Source organism: Piliocolobus tephrosceles, chromosome 2 (genome assembly GCF_002776525.5).
Source record: "Piliocolobus tephrosceles isolate RC106 chromosome 2, ASM277652v3, whole genome shotgun sequence".
Classification (NCBI taxonomy): domain Eukaryota; kingdom Metazoa; phylum Chordata; class Mammalia; order Primates; family Cercopithecidae; genus Piliocolobus; species Piliocolobus tephrosceles.
Genome location: NC_045435.1, coordinates 82,031,694 through 82,045,010, shown reverse-complemented (window position 1 = coordinate 82,045,010; position 13,317 = coordinate 82,031,694). Strand labels below are relative to the sequence as shown.

The 13,317-nt window shown below is 39.2% G+C and overlaps 1 protein-coding gene across 1 annotated transcript in view; it reads left to right on the top strand.

The window, feature by feature from the left end:
• Positions 1 to 13,317, top strand: part of CACNA2D3 (calcium voltage-gated channel auxiliary subunit alpha2delta 3) — a 958,661-nt gene that overhangs the window by 277,354 nt on the left and 667,990 nt on the right. The window lies entirely within an intron of this gene.

Genomic DNA, 13,317 nt, shown 5'->3' with positions numbered 1-13,317 from the left:
GTTTTGTAAGTCATAGGGAAAAAGAAAAGTGTGGTGACATTCAGAGGGATAGCAAGTATGGGAAGGGAAAGGGGCTGGCAGCATGCTTCCTCCTGGTCCTCACCAAGCTGGAAGAGCCTACCTTGCAAATGTAGTGGCCTGATTTCAAAGTTGGGTGGGGCCTTTGGAGTTGAGGTGGTATAAAGACTGCTTGTGGGAAACCTCTGAGATAAGATGACTTCTGATACTTCCTAGAGCGGCTTACTCTACCTCCTTACCTGTTACAATGGGAGCTTTGTGTTGAAGGAAACCCAGGAAAGGAGAGAAAGGGCAGCTCAGGAGCCCCAGCACTCAATGTAGAACTTCTTTCACCATCCACTAGGAAAAGGAAGCCTTTCTAGGAAGAAGGATTAGCAAGGACAATGAGAGAGTGATGTCAACAAGGTGACTGGCTAGAAGCGCTTAATATTTGTCCTCCGCTGCCCTGCAAAGACAGCCAAAACAATGAATAAACTGCTGGATTTTGATGAAAATAACTAAACAGGGCTGAAGTGCATCAAAGGAGTAACAGACGCCCTTTAGACCACAGAAACCTGCATGGACACATAGAGAAGGGAAGTGCCTCACTTCTGCTACCCCATCCCCAAGGTGGGATCAGTTCAAAACCAGGAGTTGCTTCTCTCTGTGGGAAAAAGGTGAGCAAGAAGACTCCCGGAAGCACACATCATCGATGTGGACACTTGTAGTGCTCTCCACTGGGGACTCCTACCGACCTCACAGGGGCTCAGGTCAGCTGAGGGAGCTGGCTGGTGTCCACCTGGCTGCACTTTCCCCAGAGAAGCAGCTGACACTGTGTCCTGTGCCCTGTGACCCATGTGGGTACTGCACTGCACCATCTTTGAACCTGAACCACTGCTGGAGTGTGTCTGGCTCTGGTGCAGTTAGCCACAGCACCCTTTCATCCCTGAGGCTTTGTTGCCACCGAACCACCCCTACCTGCTGGCTCACCATCCCTAAGCTGAGCTGCTGTTACACTCTACCCCAGGGGCCAAGCTGGTGTGGAGCTGCTCTACCTGCCCCTCCCAGTCACTATTGTGCTTCGCCCCTCAGAGCCTAAGCTGAAGCAGCACCCTGCATCCTGGGGAATCGGTGCCTTGTCTGCCCAGCGCAGTAAGGCTCCCTGTGTCTGAGCTAAAGAGGTACATCAGCTCCTGGGGAAATGGAGCCTTAGCCAGACTGAGCAGCTGCACATCCCTGGGCTGATCTGACATGGTATCCCACATCCCAGGGAAACAGGGCGTTGGTTGAGCTGGGACACCTTGCCCTGCTGGTTGAACAACTGTAGTACCCTGCTTCCCTAGAACTGGACTAGCCTTGCAGAGTATGAGACACCCCTCTTCTTGGGGAGTGGAGTCTTCACTGTGCTGTTCCCTGCCTTCCAGGATGCAAGCAGCAGCTAGGCTTTGCCATTTTGGGTATCTTGTTGCTGCTGTATGTGTCCATACGGGGTCTGGGATACTTCTGTGTCTCACCATCTGGGGGTCCAGAGTTACCACTATGAGGTAGGCACCTCATTCACTGGGGCCTGAATTGCCACTGTGGCTGTTGGCACTGGTTCCCAAATTGCAGCTTTACCTTGCTCCCTGGGCTCAAATCGTCAGAGCACCTGTTCTTCCTCAGAGAAAGGCCAGTTCTGTGTCCTGTCCCCCGGGGTCAGAGTCACAACTACAACCCAGCTCCCGGGACCTGCCTCAGCTGCTTGGTTGTGCCTCAGAATCACAGATCCTGGTGTGTAGGCAATCTGCCTCCAACCCTGCCTTGGAGAGTGAACCTTTACCTCAGAACCCAGGTGCTAAAATAAGCTCATGAAACCCTGAGCCCAGGACTCCTCCTCCATGGATATTCTGAGAACCTGTACCCTGGAACTCAGTACTGCTGCAGCTGCTTGAGGGCTATGTCAGTTCTGACATCAAGAGAGATCTCATCTAAGACTCACTATTGTATGGAAGGAAAGAACAGAAGGACATTAAAAGCCCTTGTCACCAAGGACCCTGACAACCTTTGCTACCACCACCACTGCCCCAAACTCCTACATCCTAGTTTACCCAGACACCCACAGTCATTGCTGACATTGATCACAGCTGAAGAAGATTCACAGAGGATTTACGACTACTTCTACTAGGAACTTAGAGTCACCATGCCCTACCCAATTGGCACAGTAAGACCCATCTGCAAGTGAAAGTCTTTCCCTATAAAAGCCACTCTGTAAAGTTTGGAGGAGGTGATTGTTTCACCAGATGTGCAGACATCAATGCTAGGACACAAGAAACATGAAAAAGCAAGGAAACAGGACATTGCCCAATTAACACAATAATTCTCTAGTAACTTACTCCAAGAAAAGGAAATTTATGAATTTTCTAAAAAGGAATTCGGAATAATGATTGTGAGGAAACTCGGTGAGATTTGAGATAAGATAGATAGGCAATTCAGTGAAATCAGAAAAAAATTCATGATCTGAATGATAACCTCAACAGAGATAAATATCATTAAAAAGAACCAAATAAAGGTGAAAGACTTATTCGATCTGAAGAGAAACATGAATGTAGCTGGAAACCATCATTCTCAGTAAACTATCGCAAGAACAGAAAACCAAACACCACATGTTCTCACTCATAGATGGGAATTGAACAATGAGATCACTTGGACACAGGAAAGGGAACATCACACACTGCGGCCTATTGTGGGGAGGGGGAGTGGGGAGGAACAGCATTAGGAGACATACCTAATGTAAATGACGAGTTAAAGGGTGCAGCACACCAACATGGCACATGTATACATATGTAACAAACCTGCACATTGTGCACATGTACCGTAGAACTTAAAGTATAATAATAATAAAATAAAATAAAAGAATGTTACTTAGCATTGTTATTAATAAAGTATTATTCTCTTCTTAATAATTTTCTTATAGACAAACCGCACAAATAGAACTGAAGAAGATACGTTCTTTCACCTGCATACTTGTCTGTTCAATGTACATTTGTTCCAAATAATCTTTAAAAAAAAAGTTCTCACATATCTTTGGATATGTAAAAAGTAGGGAAGTAATTGGAAAAAAAAAAAGAACCAAATAAAAATCTTGTAGTTGAAGAATTCAGTGAATGAGATAAAAACCATAATAGAAAACTTCAACAGCAGACTAGATCAAGCAGAAGAAAATCTCTGAACTTGATGATAGGTCTTTTGAAATTACCTAGTCAGGCCAGATGTGGTGGCTCAAGCCTGTAGTCCCAGCACTTTGGGAGGCCAAGACGGGAGGATCACGAGGTCAAGAGATCAAGACCATCCTGGCTAACATGGTGAAATGCCATCTCTACTAAAAAAATACAAAAAACTAGCGGGCGAGGTGGCGGGCACCTGTAGTCCCAGCTACTCGGGAGGCTGAGGCAGGAGAATGGCGTAAACCCGGGAGGCGGAGCTTGCAGTGAGCTGAGATCCGGCCACTGCACTCCAGCCTGGGTGGCAGAGCAAGACTCCATCTCAAAAAAAAAAAAAAAAAAAAAAAAAAAGAAATTACTTAGAGGAAAAAAAAAGAAAAATGAATGAAGGAGTGAAGTCTGCAGAACTTATGAAATGCCATCAAGTGAACAAAGATTCATATTAGGAGAGTTGCAGAAGGATAAGGGACAAAGGTAGGAAGAGAAAGCTTATGAAATAATTGCAGAAAACTTCCAGATTCTTGGAAGAGATTTGGACATCCAGATCTGTGAAACTCAAAAGTCCCCAAACAGATTCAACACAAAGTCGTTCTCTCTGAGGTACATTATAATTAAACTATCAAAAGTCAATGACAAAGAGAGAATTTAAAAAGAGCAAGAGAAAAATTGTTTTTTTAACAAGTCACATATAAGGGAAATCATCATTAGAATGTCAGTGAATTTCTTAAGAGAAATGTTACAAGCCAGGAGAGAATGGGCTGAAAATTTTAAACTGCTGAAAGGAAAAAGAATATCAGCCAAGAATACTATACCCATTAAAGCTGTCCTTCAGGAATAAAGGAGAAATGAAAGTCTTTTCTAGGCCAGCAAAAGTTGAGAGAATTTATCACCACTAAACCTGCCTAACAAGAAATACTTAAGAGAGTTCTTTGAGTAGAAACAAAAGGATGTGAATTACTAATATAACAACATATGAAAGTACAAAATTCAGTGGTAAAGGTCAAGTCCATAATACTTCATTATTGATATGATACTCTGTAAATCATGTATATCTTTAGTATAAAGGTCAAAAGTCAAAACAGTCAAAAATAATGATAGCTACCATTAATTAAGAAATGCTTAATATAAAAAGATGTAAATTATTACATCAAAAATATAAATTGTTGGGAGAGGGCAAAAGTCAAGACACTTTATATGAGAATGAAATTAAGTTGTTATCAGCATAAAATATCCTATTATAGCTGTATGATTTTTGCATAAACCTTATGGTAACTACAAAGCAAAACCTATAGCATGTATACCAATGATAAAGAGAAAAGAATAAAAATTTAGCACTACAGAAACTTACCAGATTACAAAGATAGAAAACAAGAGAGGGAGAAGGGAACAAAGGATCTAAGAAACAACCAGAATACAGTTAATAAAATGGCAGTAATAATTCCTTACCTGTCAGTAATTACAATGAATATAAATGGATTAAATTCTCCAATCAAAAGACATAGACTGGTTAAATTGATTAAAAAAATAAAGTCCAACTATATGCTACCCACAAGAGACCCATTTTACCCTTAAGGACACACATAGGCTGAAAGTAAAGGAATGGAAGAAGATATTCCATGCAAATGGTAACCAAAAAAAGAGCAAGGGTGGCTATACTTATACTGATAAAATAGATTTTAAGTATGAAACTGTCACAAAAGACAAGGTCACTATTTAATGATAAAGGACTTAATTAATCAAGAAGATATAACATCTGTAAATATATATGCACCCAATCTGAGAGCACCTAAGACAAATATTAATTGACATTAAGGGAGAAATAGATAGCAATACAATAATAGTAAGGGACTTTAATATCCCACTTTCAACAGTGGACAGATCAAACAGATGAAAATTAATAAGGAAATACTGTAATTGAACTGCACTTGAGAAAAAAATGGACCTAACAAATATATACAGAAATTTCCATCCAATAACAGCAGAATATACATTCTTCTCCAGTGCACATGGAACATTCTCCAGGACAGACCATATGGTAAGCCACAAAATAAGTCTTAACAAAGTTAGGAAGATTGGAATCATGTCAAATATTGTTTATGACCACAATTATATGACACTGCGAATCAACAACAGGAATATTTTTGGAAAAGTCAATAATATGTGGAAATTAAACAACATGCTCCTGAACAACCCAGTGGGTCAAAGAAGAAATCAAAACGGAAATTTAACAATATCTTGGCCAGGCACAGTGAGTGGCTCACACCTATAATCCCAGCACTTTGGGAGACGGAGGTGGACAGATCACTTGAGGAGTTCGAGACCAGCTTGGGAAACAAGTGAGACCTATATCTGCAAAAAATAAAAAATATTAGCCGTGCTTGGTGGCGCGCGCCTGTAGTTCCAGCTATTCAGAAGGCTGAGGTGGAAGGGTGGCTTAAGCCTGGGAGGCAGAGGTTTCAGTGAGCCAAGATTGTGCCACTGGACTCCAGCCTGGGTGATAGAGCCAGACCCTATCTCAAACACACACACACACACACACACACTAAAATAAAATAAATAAATAAAAATATCTTGAGATGAAAGATAGTGAAGACATAACATACCAAAACCTATGGGATACAACAAAAGTGGTTCTGGGAGGGAAGTTCATGACTGTAAATGCTTACATTAAAAAATAAGAAATAGTTCATATGATAATAAGAAAGATTTCAAATAAGTAGCCTTCCACCTCAGATAAGTAGCCCAACATTACACCTCAAGGAACTAGAAAAAGAAGAACAAGTTAAACCCAAAGTTAACAGAAGGAAGGAAATAATAAAAATCAGAACGGAAATAAATCAAATGGGGATAGAAAAACCATAGAAAATATTAACTGAGTTGTTTTTTTTTTGAAAACATAAACAAAATTAACAAACTTTTAGACTAAGAAAAAAAAGAGAAGACTCAAATATATGAAATCAGAACCGAAAGTGGAGACATTATAATAGAAACCTCAGGAATAAAAAGCTTCATAAGGAGCTATTGTGAACAATTATATGCCAAGAAATTTGATAACCTAGAGGAAATGGATAAATTCTTTGTAAAACCAAGGTTTTGCCAAAGTTGAATCAGGAAGAAATAGAAGGCCCACATAGAGCAATAACAAAGGGATTGAAATAGTAATTAAAAACCTCCTAACAAAAAAGCCCAGGACCAGATGGCTTTACGGCTGAATTAAACTACATTTTCAAAGAAGAATTACTACCAAAACTTCTTAAACTCATCCAAAAAATAGAGCTGGAGTGAATACTTCCTAACGTGTTTTCTGAAGCCAGCATCACCTTGGTACCTAAACCAAAGACACCACAGTAAAGAAAACTACAGGTCAATATCAGTATCTCTGATGAATATTGATGTAAAAATCATCAATAATATTTTAGCAACTCAAATTCAGCAACAAATCAAGAAGATTATGATCACAATGAAGTGAGCTATATCCCTGGCCATGCAAGACTAGTTTAGCATATGCAAATTAATCAGTGTGATACTTGCATTAACATACAAAACCACACGATCATATAAACTGATGCAGAAAAAGCTTTCAACAAAGTTCAACATCCTTTCTTGATGAAAACTCTTAACAGTTTAGGTATAGATGGAAGGTTTCTCAGCATAATAAAGTTCATTTATGAAAAACCCACAGCTAGCATCATAATCAATGAGGAGAAACTGAAAGCTTTTCTTTTAAGATCTGCTGTAGGGTAAGAATGCCCACACTTGCCACTTCTATTCAACATAGTACTGGAAGTATTAGCAGGAGCAATTAGACAGAAAAGAAATAAAAAGCATTCAAGTTGGAACAAAGTAAGTAAAATTATCACTAATTACAGACGACATGATCCTTTGTGTAGAAAACCCCAAAGGCTCCACCAAAAAGCTGTTAGATCTCAATAAAGTCACAGGATGTAAAATATAGATACAAAAATCTCTTGTATTTCTATACACAAATAACAACCTAGATGAAAAATTCAAGAAAAAATTTCATTTCCAATAGCATGAAAAATAAAACCAGATGAAATACTTAAGAATAAATTTTACCAAGGAAGTAAAAGACATACGCTGAAAACTATAAAACGTTGATGAAAGAAACTGAAGAGTACACTGAAAACTATAAAACGTTGATGAAAGAAATTGAAGAGGACACAAATAGAAAGATATTTCATGCTCATGAATTGTAAGAATTAATATTGTTAAAATGTCTGTACTACCTAAAGCAGTATGTATAGATCCAATGCAATCCCTATCAAAATCCCAATGGCATTCTTCACAGAAATGTTAAAAAAAAAAAAAAAAACCTAACATTTTTGTGGAACCACATTAAACCCTGAATAGCCAAAGCACTACTCAGTAAAAAACAAAACAAAACAAAACAAAAAACAAACAAACAGTTGGAGGCATCACATTTCCTGATTTAAAATTATATTATGAAGCTATAATAATCAAAACAACATGGTCCTGGGGTAAAGCAGACACATAGACTTGTGGAATAGGATAGAGAGCCCAGAAATAAATCCAAACATAGGTGCTCAACTAGTTTTTGAGAAGGGCAACAAAAATACACAGTGGGGAAAAGAATAGTCTCTTTAATAAATGGTGCTGGGAAAACTGGATTTCCATGTGCAAAAGAATGACATTGGACCCTTATATAAAAAAATCAACTCAAAATGGATGAAAGACCTAAAGGTAAAACCTGAAACTATAAAACTCCTAGAAGAAAATATAGGGGGTAAACTCCTTGACAGTGACCTTGACAGTGATTTCTTGGATGGCACACCAAAAGCTCAGTCTACAAAAGCAAAAATAAATAAATGGGACTACATCAAACTAAAAAGCTTCTGCACAGCAATGGAAACAATTAACAAACATATTGGGAAAAATATTCACAAATCATGTATCTGCTAAGGGTTAATATCCAAAATTTATGAAGAACTCATACAATTCAATAGCAAAAAAACATATAACCCAGTTAGCAATGTGCAAGGGACATCAGTATACATTTCTCCAAAGATGACATAAAAATGGCCCACAAGTACACAGAAAGGGGCTCAGCATCACTAATCATCAGAGAAATACACATTAAAACTGCTGTGCAATATCACTTCACACCTGTTAGGATAACTGTTGTCAAAAAGACAAGTGTTGTTGAGGGTGTGGAGAAAAGGAAACTCCTGTACGCTGTTGGTGGGAATATAGATTGGTGTAGCCATTATGAAAAACAGTATAGAGGTTAGTAAACAAATTGAAAATAGAACTACTGTATAACCCAGAAATTGCTATTCTGGATATATACTCAAAGGAAGTGAAATCACCACCTCATAAAGATACCCGCAGTCACATGTTCATTGCACCATTTTCCACAATAGCCAAGATAGAGAAACAACCTAGGTGCTGGTCAGTGGACTAATGGATAAAGACACTGTGTGCATATATATATATGTATATAGTGTGTATGTGTGTGTGTATATATATATACTATGTATATTTCAGATTGAAGAATACTCCATTGTGTATATACACACACATTGTACAATGTGTGTACACATATATACAATGGAATATTATTCAACCTTATAAAAGGAGGAGGTGTTAACATTTGCTACAACATGGATAAACAGGGAGGAATTAAGCTAAGTGAAATAAGCCAGACACAGAAAGAAAAATATTTCATGATCTCACTTATGTGTGGAATATAAAAAAACAAAAAAAAGTTAGATATATAGAGAGAGAATAAAACATTCATTACCATGTTCACGGTGGGAGAGAGGAAATGGGAGTTGTAGGTCAAAGAATACAAAGTAGCAAATATGTAGGATGTGCAAGTTGATCTAATGTGCAACATGAGAACTATGGTTAATAATAGTGTATTGTATTCAGGACTTTTGCTAAGTGAGTAGACAGATTATAGCTACTTTTGTCACTGGGAAGGGGGATAGGTAACTATGTGAGCTGATGGATATATTAATGTGTTCTACTATAGTAACCATTTTACTGTGTATATGTGTGTGTGTATATATATATAAAATACTTTAAATATACACAATGACATTTATGTTTTTAAAAAGAAAGGACAATGGAACAGCGAACTGCAGAGCAGATCTATCACCTACCTATACGCATTTTTCTGCTGGAAAGTAGGGCTTTTGCCTTGGGGAGAACTGTATATTGTAAACAAGAGCAATGGAAGGGTTTAGCAGAACTACTTCCTGAGTGGAGGAAATGACTCTTCTCACTGGGGGTTTTCCTGAGTCCTTACCAAGCTCCAATCCGTCAGTCTCCACTTTGAGCAAGGTGTTGAGCTCCTAGCTGTGGGGCCATGGGAAAATGCAAGGAAAACCCAGGCCCAGAATTGGAATTGGTGTTTTTCACAGAGATAGGGAATTGGCTTTTGTGCAGTACACAAAATAGGGATCACATCTGTAGGAGAAATAAATGAAAAGAGAAGGAACTTTCACATTTTTATGTTAAAATAACCGCCCCCACAATCATCTAACTGATGAAAGCATGCCTATTGCTTTTATTTTTTGATGTGTATCAGCTTGGCAGGTGGTCACAGTGTCTTCTTCATCTTAAGATCTTAGATTAGATGTTTCTTAGTTAGGACTTGCCACATGTCATTTATTCATAAGACTGATGTATGAGTAGTTTCCAAGGAATCTTTAAGCGTGATGATTTAAAAATCAAAGCTACTTCTCAGTTGTTACACACACACATCTGATCCAAACACACACTATCCTTTCATTTGAGTAGGCGTTATAGCTTGTTAGTAAGGCCAGTGTTGTGACTTTGAGCTTTGTGTTAACCAGTTATTTGGTGGTCACATGTTATGCCCATGACCTTGACTATTGGTCAAATGAGAGTGGAAGAAGGGGCAGTGGGTGGAACCTCAGCTTGGTCTGATAGGGAGAGCCTTGGCCTGGAGGTTAAGAAATTTAGGATCTAGTAGTTTCAGTCCCAGCTAGACCATTTACATGCTCAAGGATCTGCTGCCGTGGCTTCTTTTCTCATCCGTAGAAGGATGCACTTATAATATCTAGGTGATTTCTTAAGATCTCATCCATCCCTCACATACTACGATTCATTCAGCCAATAGTTATTAATGGCCTCCTGTGTATCAGGCACTGTACTATGAATATGGCCCTGAGCTGGACAGAGAGATGCTGTGTTTCTTCTCCTAGAACTTACCGTCTAATGCGAGAGACAGATATTAAAGACATGATGATGTAAGTAATCATTTAAACAATTTAAATCAAATTTCAATTGTGATAAGTGACATGAAAAAGAAGTACAGGGTATTATCACAGTGCATGACAAGGAGACCTCACCTAGTTTGGGAGTTCAGGGTACCTTGGAGAAAATCCCCAAAGGGCAAGTCTGGATTGAGTGGAACTTCTGAGAGCTCCACTCAGTATCTCCAAGCACAGAGAACACATAGTATCTTAATTTTCCACAAGTGCAAAATTCAAATTGCCTAACAAACCAGGCAAAACCAAAATGGAGTCAGTCATGCTAAATGCCACATAATCAAACTGAAACTTTAAGGAATCAGACAGATACCCTGAAAGACCAGTTTTTTCCCTGAAAACAGAACATTCCAGTCTACCTAAGTTAGCAAAAATAGGAAGACTCCTCTGCTTTAACTTTTACCAAAAATGTAACCTGTTGTAACCTGATGTTAGCCAGTTGCCTTTTTTTTCTATTGTTCTGTCTCCTTTTTCTCATCTTACAAAACTTATTATTCTTCCATTGCCCAGTGAGAGCTCTCACTCTATTTTGTAGAATGGAGACTGGCCTGATCCATGAATTATTAATAAAAGCCAAGTCAATCTATAACCAAATTTGTTGTAATTTTGTCTTTTGGCAACTCTAATTACACTTTATTTTTGCTTCTTTAATGATGCTTATTGCTTCCTATCTTGTTAATTTTATTCACCTAAGTGTCCGTTTGTTGCTTACTTTAACGTTTATTCAGAACTAAGTCCAGTTATAGGTTATGGGACTCCCACAAACTGAGAGGGGACCCGACCTCTCCAGGAAAGTTCTGTCTATTAGATAGGCATGTAAGCAAATGGCTATAATATAACATGAACAGGAGATAACCAATTAAGAGCATCATGTGAGCTACATGAGGGTAGGACTGATTGTTCTGCAACCTTTATTCATTTATGTATTCTTTCAATAAATACAGATATGCTTCATTTTATTGTGCTTCGCTCTATTGCCCATCACAGATGCTGTGTTTTTACAAGTTAAAGCTTTATAGCAACCCTGAGTTGACCAAGTTTACTGGTGCCAGTTTTCCCAACAGCACATGCTCTCCTCATGTCTTTGTGTCACACTTTGGTAATTCTCACAATATTTCTGACTTTTTCCCTATTGCTATATGTGTTATGGTGGCCTGTGACCAGTGATCTTTGGACGTTCCTATTGTAATTATTTTGGGGCATCATGAACCACACCCATATAAGATGGCAAACTTAATTGATAAATATTGCATGTGTTGGACTGTCCCACCAACCAGTCATTCCCTCATCTCTCTCCCTCTCTTCAGACCTATTTCCTGAGACACAAGAACATTGAAATTAGGCTAATTAATAACCCTACAGTGGCCTCTAAGTGTTCAAGTGAAAGGGAGAGTCACATGTCTCTCACTTTTAATCAAAAGCTAGAAGTGATTAAGCTTAAGTGAGGAAGACCCGTTGAAAGCAGAGATGGGCCAAAAGCTAGGCCTCTTGCACTAAGCAGTTAGCTAAGTTGTGAATGCAAAGGAAAAGTCTTGAAGGAAATTACAAGTGCTCCTGCAGTGAACACAGCCTTATTGCTGATATGGAGAAATTTTAGTGGTCTAGATAGATCAGACCTGTCACAATACTTCCTTAAGCCAAAGCCTAATTTGGACCAAGGCCCTTACTCTTTTCAGTTCTGTGAAGGCTGAGAGAAGTGAGAAAGCTACCGAAGAAAAGCTTGAAGCTAGCAGAGTTGGTTTATGAGGTTTAAGGAAGGAAGCCGTCTGTCTAACATAAAAGTGCAAGGTGAAGCAGCAAGCGCTGATGTAGAAAGTACAGCAAGTTATTCAGAAGGTTTAAGCTCTAAGATAATTGATGAAGGTGGCTACAGAAAACATGGAAGGCTGGTGCAACAGCCTTATATTCGAAGAAGATGCTATCTAGGACTCTCCTAGTTAAAGAGGAGAAGTCGGCTGGGCGTGGTGGCTCATACCTGTAATCCTAGCACTTTGGGAGGCCAAGGCAGATGGATCAAAAGGTCAGGAGTTTGAGACCAGCCTGGCCAACATGGTGAAACCCCATCTCTATAAAAATACAAAAAAAAAAAAAAAAAAAAAAAAAGCCAGGCGTGGTGGCTTGCACCTATAATCCCAGTTACTCAGGGGGCTGAGGCAGGAGAATTGCTTGAACCTGGGAGGCAGAGGTTGCAGTGAGCCAAGGTCGCACCACTGCACTCCAGCCTGGGCAACAGAGCAAGAGTCTGTCTCAGGTAAAAGGAAAAAAAAAAGGAGAGAGGAGAAGTCAGTGCCTGGCTTCAGAGCTTCAAAGGTCGGGCTGACTCTCTTATTAGGGGCGAATGCAACTGGTGACCTTAAGTTGAAGCCAATGCTTGCTTACCATTCTTAAGTTCTTAAGAACCCTAGGGCCCTGAAGAACCATGCTAAATCTACTCTACCTGCGCTCTATAAATGGAACAACAAAGCCTGGATGACTGCACATCTGTTTGCCGCATGGTTTACCGAATATTTTAAGCCTACTGTTGAGACACACTGCTCAGAAAAAGGATTCCTTTCAAAATGTTGCATCTCATTGACAATGCACACCTAAGTGCTTTGCTGGAGATGTACAAGGAGATTAATGTTGTTTTCATGCCTGCTAACGCAGCATCCATTCTGCAGTCCATGGATCAGGGAATAATTTCAACTTTCAAGTCTTATTATTTAAGAAATGCAGTTAGTAAGGCTGTAGCCACCATAAATAGTGATCCCTCTGGTCTGGGCAAAGTAAATTGAAAACCTTTTGGAAAGGATTCACCACTCTAGATGCCACTAAGAATACTTCTGATTCATGAAAGGAAG